Genomic DNA, 9185 nt, shown 5'->3' with positions numbered 1-9185 from the left:
TGTAGTAGTTTTGTAGTCCAAAACATGGGATCATGGCATGGAGTTTTACGTCCATTTTACCCCCAAATTCCACCGGATGCTTACGCAACATGTCGCGTCTTGTTCCTGAAGTCCACACACACCAGGAGCGCAGCGCAGCGCGGCGCGGTGCGGTGCGGTGCCGTTTAGAAGGGGCGACCTAGCGAATCACCAGTGCCGTGGCGCACGCCTCCGTTCTGGTGATCCGTCGTAACAGCAGCGCTTCTGGGACGCGGCGCTTTTGCGTCCGGTGGAATTTGGGGGTTGGAAAGAAAAGCCTTCAGAGCAGATTCTTGCTGTGGTTTCAGGGCCAAATTCAGTTCGTTCAAAACTTCAGACAGAGCCGTGATAAAACCTCGCTGTGTTGCGGCCGCCACCATGATTGTTTTGAGGGGGGTATAATATGACGCACCGCTAACTCCCGCCTCTCGTGGGCTGTGTTTGGCCCAGCAGAAGTTTGCTGGGCAGAAGTCAGATTCAACTGGCGCGGTACCAGACTGTTTCCCCATGTATCTCTGAGCATGGAGAGACAGGCGTGCCAGGCTAAGGTAGGCCCGTGTCGGCCTGTTACAGGACTGTGACGCCTTGTTTTTACTGAGGTTATCTGTTGTACTGAAGGCGTGTTTGGCACTGCATGTCACCAAACAGCTGTAATAAGACAGTTGCAGCAGGCTATCTGTGAGCAGTCGTTGAAGTTGGATTGGAACACACTTTGTAGTGTGTAAATGTATATGTGTGTGCGCGCGCGTGTGTGAGAGAAAGAACGAGAAAGAGAGAAAGAGAGAGAGAGAGAGAGCGAGAGAGAGCCCGCACTAAAAAAGTATAGTGTACCTGTAATTGATGTAACTGTGTGTATCTTAGGTGATGTTGCTTTTGCAGCTCTGTTAGCTATTTAATCGGTATTATGCAAGCATTTGTTAGCCCCCTAGCCCCCCCCCCCCCCCCCCCCCCCCCCCCCCCTTCCCCCACAACAAATTTCACTATCAACCGCCACTGATACTCTGTGAGTTTGGACTTCATGCCTGAGTTTGTTGATGCTGTTCAACAGAAACACGATCCCTGACAAAAGATACTATAGCTGAATGGTAACGCTTTTTATATTGTTGTCTGTATAGTTCACCACATTAAACCTGATTCAAATGGGTTGTCACAGGATCACTTAGAAGTATTTATTGGACAAAGAGCATGGCTCACTCTGTCAAGTTTCTGTCAGTGTACACTGAGTACAGATGCCCACAAAAGCCAAAAAGATCACAATCAGCTTTCTATTTTTACATCCTGTGTGTGTGTACATAGGTTTAACAAGCTATAATTTATGATGGTGTTGCTAACATATTCCATTACTTTATCAGGGAATTTAAGGTAATTCTAAAGCAGAAAGCAAGAGTGGAACTAACACATGAACAGAATGCTCACTTTACTAGTCCTTGTACATTCATGACCATAGAATATTTTCAGACAGTGAAGGTTTAGCACAAAAGACAATGTGGTGTTCCAGGCTAAAGACATGATAAACACACAGAAAAGGCCAAGGAGAGCTGAGAATGGATCAATGGCCCAAATTCAGTCAACTGAATTATAAACAGAACAGGCACTGAACTGTCTGATTTCATCTTATTTCATTATTTTATTATTTTTTTGTCAGGCAGTGGATGAGGGGGGTGGGCGGGGTTAAGTTGTGAAAAGATTCATTGTTCTGTTGTCAGTGAAATTCAATGAGTTTATTGTATTTAACGCTGAATGCTCCTGTGGCCAAATGGACGACGTGGGCCCAACCTGAGGTGGACTCATCCCGCCGAGGGAGCCGCAGGGGCCGGGTGCAGCGTGGATTTGGTGGCGGGAGGCCTGGTTACTGCCTGCGGTGAGAGGCAGAGGGCTGGTGTGGGTTTGCTTGTAGCCCCACAGCTCCGCCGATTGTGTTGGAGTTCACCCCAGTAGAGGAGAGGGTTGAATCCCCATGCCTTCGGGTCGGGGACAGCCTGGCGCCTCACTGTTGTCTCAGTCTACGAGCTGAACAGCAGCCCGGCTTCGTCGTGGTTGTGAGGTCTCCGGCGCCTGCCGTGGTGGCAGCCCCCGAACCCGATGGTGGACACAGGAAGTAAGGAATGCTGTCAAGCTGAAGGAGTCCGATCGAGTCTTGTTGGCTCGTGGGACTTCTGAAGCAACTGATAGGTAACAGCCGGCCAAGTGAACTGCAGCATGAGTGGTTGTGGAGGTAAAAACTTGAGTCTGGGAGGAGTTTGGGGAGACCATGGAGGAGGACTATCAGTCGCCTCGAATAAATTCTGGCAAACTGTCCAGCGAATCAGGAGGGGATTATTGTAACTCAGTCTCCCTCACAAATCCCTTCAGAAGCTCCAATTAGTCCAGGATTCAGCTGCCCGTATCATCACTAGGACAATAAAAATAATCCTTTGTTCAGTCTTTGTACTCCAGTTGCTTAGTTATCCAGCGCTGGTTTAGCTTGGCTGGCTTCATTTGCTAACACCTGAAGACACACCACACACCTTAGTCTTCTGTCGCTGTTCTCAATGAAACCAGACTCAAGATCATGGTCTTCTGGGAGACCCCCTTGTCCTCCAAACCAAGTGACACCCCTGGCTCCAACTATAGGAGCGGAGGATTAGACTGATAGTAGAACAATCGGATCCAGGAGGAACAATGCAGTTTTTTCTCTGGTCGTGGAAACCTGGACCCGCTCTAGACCCTCCATAGGTGCTTTTGGGTTCGTGGGAGTTCATCCAAACAGTCCACATATTTTGTGGATTTGGAGAAGGCATTCGATTGCGGCCCTCGTGGTATCTTTTAGAGGTGCCTTGGGAATATGGAGTCCCGTTCCCCTTGTCAAGGGCCGTCCGGTCCCTATATGGCCTACGATCGGACTGTCAACTCCACAAAGTGTTGGAGGCAGAGAACAGGGCACTCAAGTTCATGTGTCTTTTGCCTCGTCATTTGAAGGAGTAGTGGAGTTGTATTTCCTTTGTTTCACTTATAAATGAGAGTATAAGAGGCCTCTTCACATATTCTTCTTAGAGTCTAATAACATATCCAAGTACGAGAACAGCATGAATGAAAAGATTTTAAAAAATGTGCATCCAGAATGACACTTTGGCTTTGAGGTTGTTTTCCTCTGTCATAATATATAGAAATAACATCTCCTTTGTGCCTCTTCCCACTCAAAATGCCATTCTAATGTATGATTTACTTTGATTAGAGAGTCAATCAGATTATGATTCACTGCCAGCAGGGGCAGTTCTGTCAATATGACAGGCCAAAAGGTCAGCAGATGTCAGGAATACTTTTCATCCAGTGGTTGGCTTTGCCAGACGGTTACTCAGCCCCAGCCCTGTATGACTTATTTTACTCCATGTTTGTTTGAGCCAGAAAACAAATGCACTTTGACAGGCGTTTCTCTGAAATGACTCTGCCAAGCTTTGTTTTGTTCTCTGCCGGCTGCTGGATGACACACAGCTTGTGGAGGATCTTCGGACAGTCATATGATCTCCCTCTGCAGCTCCTCCAGGGCACCGCGCAGGATGAATTCACATAGGCAGCGAAGCTGTTTCCCTTATAAAGCAGACACAGCTTGTGATGCTGCGAACACCTCTATTTACAAGAGTCTCGTCGTCTGAGCATTAACAAACAAAACAGCACCGTAGTGTCCTGCCAGCTTTTGACAGCGTCTGGACTTGCTGACACTTTGTCTTGCATAGAAATCCAACTGAAAATGTTGCAATGTTTAGGCTGAAAATGCAAAAGAGCATCAAAATGCAGCGTGTCTGTATTTATTTAACCTCTCTGTGTATGGATTTGACAACAGTCTGGTGCATTTCTTGTTTGTTTTGTAACACTTGTTAAAAATATTTAGGGGATGAAAGTGCTATATTCTCTCTGGGAGGCTCATCCAATTATAGATCTGATGTAAAACAAGAAAATCATTGACACTCGCCAAGTTATGATTTGTGCAAAAGAGACTGCCTTTCAGCGATTCTCTGAATTAAAATTTGTCTGCCTGTCCGTCTGTCCGTCCGTCTGTCCACCCATCCAACAATCACTTCTTCACTTCTCCCGTTCACTTGTGAATAAGATCCTGAGATACCTCTTCAACTTGGCAATACTTCTCCCCTACATGTGAGAATTCAAATACCGAGCGCTTCTGTTCCAGTGCACGTTAGAGACTCATGTGACCAACATGCTCCGACGTGCTGCTCTCCTTACCTCTCCTTACCTCTCTTTACCTCAGCCGGCCTTCTGTCCAAGAAGATCACAAACAGGAAATGAGACAAAGCAAAATATTGACTGAGTCAAATGCCTGCCTTGATGAAATCCAGCCCGAAGGCCTACTCATACTCCAGGTGAAGCTGATCTGTTGGGTTTTCTCTGTAAAAGTGTCTAGAAATGACTATGTTGTAATTGTCACTTCATAAATAAGACTGAATTGAATTGAGTTGAAAATTTTTTTCCGATCCCTGACAAAAGAGTTGGGGTGAAAAAGTTTAAAAAATTTAACCACTCGGGAGTGTGAGCGAGCAAATGACGTCATTTTGTTCTCAAAGCTCCGTCTGTCAGGACACATTTCGCTCACCTGTCACACTCGTCTAAGGCAAATTTTATTCTGCTGTGCGATCTGTGAACTCTTGGTGATTGATCTGGATTTTCTTGTTTACTTCCACATTCCGCCGGCTTGCAAGTCAAAATGGATGCCACTTCTGTTGTCTTTTCTTCATCTCAATACCAAATCTTCCTCCTCCTCAGCTTCAAACATCTGTGTCAGAGGACATGGTTATAAACCTTTTCCAAATATGAAAATACCGAAGACCTACTTGTAAATGGTCAGTCTCAATAACGTATGCTGATAGCTTTGTTTCTGTAAGTGCTTTTTTTTTTTTTCCAAGATCTAATTTAGGGAGTACTTCTAATGATTTCTCACTCTGTCAGGGCACAAGGGTAAACCACAGCAAAGAAACTGATCCTGCCCTAATTACAGTACCTCAAGCAACGATCACTGAGCCCAATAAGCTGATTCATACAGTACAGCAACAGTTCTCCAAGAGGATCTTTGATGAAAGATGCACACTGTGCATATAAACCAGCGTCCTCCATCACAAATATGGCTAGATGCTAGGATGAAGGCTGCATGGAGAGAAGTTTGCCCGCTGACAGAGATACATAAAGGGAACACAGTCAATATAAAAGAAGCTACAAAATACAAGCTCTCCTTTCCTGAGACACTCGAAACTGCTAAACAGAGGTTAACAGCTCCAGCCACTCGGCTAAAGAGCAACATCAATGAGGTTGACACCAGAAGAATAAACAGGGTGTTCTCCACTGAATCGACTAAAGTGTACTCTCAATGGCTGGAAAATAGTGGTAGCGAGCCCCGTCCTCTGTGCTGTTGCATGCTGGGACAGCAGGCAGAGGGCGGCCGGCACCAGCTGACTCTGAAATCCTCCCAAAGTGGAGATTTGGAAAAACTCCGTCTTTGCGTTTGTAAGTGGACAAGGGGAGACGGAAATTAACGTCACAGCATGCAACCTGTGTTCAGTGTTGTAGGATTCTACGATTGACTAGCATGGCTTTATGCTTCTCGTTATACTGACACCTATAGGTGGTCCCTTAAACATATCAGTTTCAGGGAACAGCAGAGAGGTGGATGCATGTTCTTCAGGCAGCTGACCTCCCCGACACCAAGGCTGTTGTGACCTTTGTCCTCAGCGTTCCATCTTCCACTGGGTCTATCGAGATGAATTTTTTCCATCTCTCTCTTATGAGGAATAAAAGGACTGATGTGGGAAAGCAATGTTCACCTGAAATAATGAGAAGTGAGCTCATTGTCAGGCTGTAGCACTGAAAGACAAACAACTCCTGATTCCACTCAAATCAAAACAAATCCAAATGGGGAAAAAAATGACTGTTTGCACATAATGTAGCATTGAGCTTTTGAGTTCATGAGTTCAGTCTTTTTTACTTAAACTGTAGCCTACAGTCATTCCCTTTGAGGCACAAATATTTGATGTTTACCACTTTCCCACAGACTTTCTGTTTGCACTTTTCTTATTGTGCTTAATGCACGTGATTGAAGGAATTTTCTGCTTTATATAATTTTCTATTAATCTGTACAATTTAAAGCTAAGCAGGACAGAGTTCTGTTAAAGAAAGATGTATTGTTATCTGATGAAGTAAAGCAAGACAGGTTTCTGTTTAAGAAAGATATCTATTTTATTCTTCATTTTGTTATTTTGCAATAAAGATAAATTGCTTGATCATAATTGATAATAATAACATCTGAAGCCTCAGTCTGGAAGTGTGTGGTGTTTTGACCTGCTAAGATTCTGCTCCGGTCCCTCCAAATCCCTCAAACTCTGCTAGATGATACAGACACCACTTGACAAAGGTGAGAGGGTGATTTTTACATCTTACTGACAAAACTCCATGTAAACTCCATGATGGCTGTATTCGGCCAGTTTGGTCAGTCAGTATTTTTGTAGTGTTGAAATATATATATAAAAACAAATCCCATATTTTTAAAAGTATTTTTTTTATCTTTAAATGTCATCAAATGTGATAAATTGCTGATTTCTGTGAAAGGTTAAAGCTCGTGTCCCGAGTTTTGAAAGAATGAGAGGTTTTTTTAATCCAAAGTCTAGAGGTTCCGCCCTCCATCTGCTTTCTGAGCGACCAAGCCTGGCCCCTTTAATTGTGCACGCGCATTATCCGTCGGGTGAAAATGAGAGCCTCCGAGTCCTACAGCATCCTACATGTTTAGCTGTTTACGGTGGATGTTCAGCAGACAATGGATATATCCGAGGTAAGCGCGGCGGCTGCTGCATACCTAACTCTCCTCTGCCTGGGCGAGTGCGCGTGCTCTCTGGCTGCATGCACATGTTTATTGAAGGCGGAAGCTCAAAGTCTATTGGCTGACGCTGACGGGCGCTTTTTCGGATAACATGGGGGTCTATGAGACGAAGGCGGGGCTCATAAATAAATGTTTATATTGCTTTATGCTAATATTATATTGTAGTATCAAACCAGACTGACACATTTAAGCTCTGTTGAAAAATGATACATACATTGCCGGACACGAGCTTTAAGGTTTACAAGGTTAAAGGTGCTGTAGGCAGGATTTTGCTAGTCAATGCTAATTTTTCTGTGTTTTCTTTGGATTAAATGTTAGAGTATCCATTGATAATCCTTTAGGAGTGTAGCATAATTGCACTACCGCGAGGGCGCAGCGTTTCCATCTGTCTCTGTTCTGAGCTGAAAATGAATCTCGACAGCTCCAGGTATCTTTGACCAATCAGAAGAGCCCCTGAGGCTCTAACCGTGATTGGTCAAGGGGCATTTGTCACACGTTGTTGTGGGAGGGGCTTAACTTGCGTAAGGGCGTGATTTCAGAGAAAACAGGATAAGATTGGCTGTGCTGGGTTTCAAATCGCGGAGATGCTGAATCCTGCCTACAGCACCTTTAATGGATAAAATATGTAAAAACAAAAGACAGAATGAAAGGGGAGAAATGTAACATGTATGTTTTATAAAGAATTGTTGTAATTTAATGATACAGACAAATACATCAGCCACTGCCCCGGCTTTATTTTTTTTTTTTTTATTCTGTCTTGTTTTGTATCTTTGTCATTTATTTTCATTGTATTTCTCTTTAGTTTCACTGCCTCACAGCTCCCGGAGTTTCTCATCATATTATTGCTGTTTTTATTGTTAACACTGTGGTTGAGTTGAATGTTTTTAGTCTGCTCATCTTAAAGAATAATAATAATAATGATAATGCATTGGTTTTATATAGCGGCTTTTTTCAGTGAACTCAAGGTGGCTTTACAATGACATTTTTCATTCATTCCATCCATGATGGTGGCGAGCTACCATCGCACATCTTTGCATGTAAAGAGTGAGAGACAGATTTACATCACAGAATGTGTCAGAGTGTGTTCACAGTTTGACTGTGATGAAAATGGAAACAACAAAAGCAGTGCTTATGCTTACATTTGTGCAACCACTTTTTTGTTATACTGCATTTTTATGCACAAATGTTCTGCTATGTCGAGGAGCAGAGGAGAAAGGGTGCTAGGACACTTTGTCACACACGCTGGCCGTCCCAAGGACGGAGGCCGTTTTGGTGAACAGCGGTGTGCGTTTGGGTTGTAGCCTGGCCTCCACCTGGAGTAGAATCTGACGGTGCCATGCCACTTCTTCTCCACCTCTGCCACAGATCTCTTTGTCTCTCTCTTACTGCAGCTGACTGCATGCTGCCACTCACTCCTTTCTTAGTGATTCCAGTGTCACCAGCAGATAATATCATTTTCCTGCCTCCACCTTCACCACAAGCACTTTTATTTCATTCTCCATAAAATGTTCCTTGGCTTCTCTGCCACCGTTGAACATAAAGATCCATTGATTAGCAGGCAGAATATTCAGGAGGTACTTTTTGCATTGATCATTTATGGCAGAAAGTGGGCGTGTCAGGGCATGACTGATTTATAAAGAGAAAAGTGTGCGTGTGTGTGCATAGGTTTTTTTTTTTTTTTTTTTTAATCCGAATATATTTTGGCATACATCTTTTCCTGGTTCTGGGCCACTGACTGCTCATAAAAATGGCTGAAACTTATGTGACGTCACCCATAGTGTTCTGAAATCCCTTTTTGAGGATTTGAGCAGGACATCTCCATTTTGAAAATTTGAAACCGGATGTAAATGTGATTGGTCTGCATCACGTGGACAGAGGAGGCGCTGTTATGCAAAACTTGATGATTTATGTGAAAATCAGAATCTTATCAAGACGACGCGGTTGTAGAAACCAGTGATAGAGACCAGAACATGTTCTGAAACTGGGCGCTTTGTTTCACTCTGAAAATCGGCATTTTTTTAATGGGTTCCAGTGAGATCCGGACTCTTTTTGAAACCAACATCATCGCCCACTGCTGGAATTTCCCTGGTATTGCAGCTTTTCTGCACTTATCTTCACGTTTTACCAGCGGAGGTTGGTGCTTGTCCTGGACGCACGGACACTGTTCAGTATGTGTCCTGCACAATGTTTCATCAGTGAGGCTCCAGACGATGAGATCATTTTTTTGGTTTAATTTGTTGCTTGTCCCATCTCGGCGCATGCAGCGTGTGTTTGAGAAGTAGGCATGCATGTGGTCATTAGCTCATTGAAG

Source organism: Salarias fasciatus, chromosome 2 (genome assembly GCF_902148845.1).
Source record: "Salarias fasciatus chromosome 2, fSalaFa1.1, whole genome shotgun sequence".
Lineage (NCBI taxonomy): Eukaryota > Metazoa > Chordata > Actinopteri > Blenniiformes > Blenniidae > Salarias > Salarias fasciatus.
The sequence above is the reverse complement of the archived record's forward strand: the minus strand, read 5'-3'. Positions refer to the sequence as shown.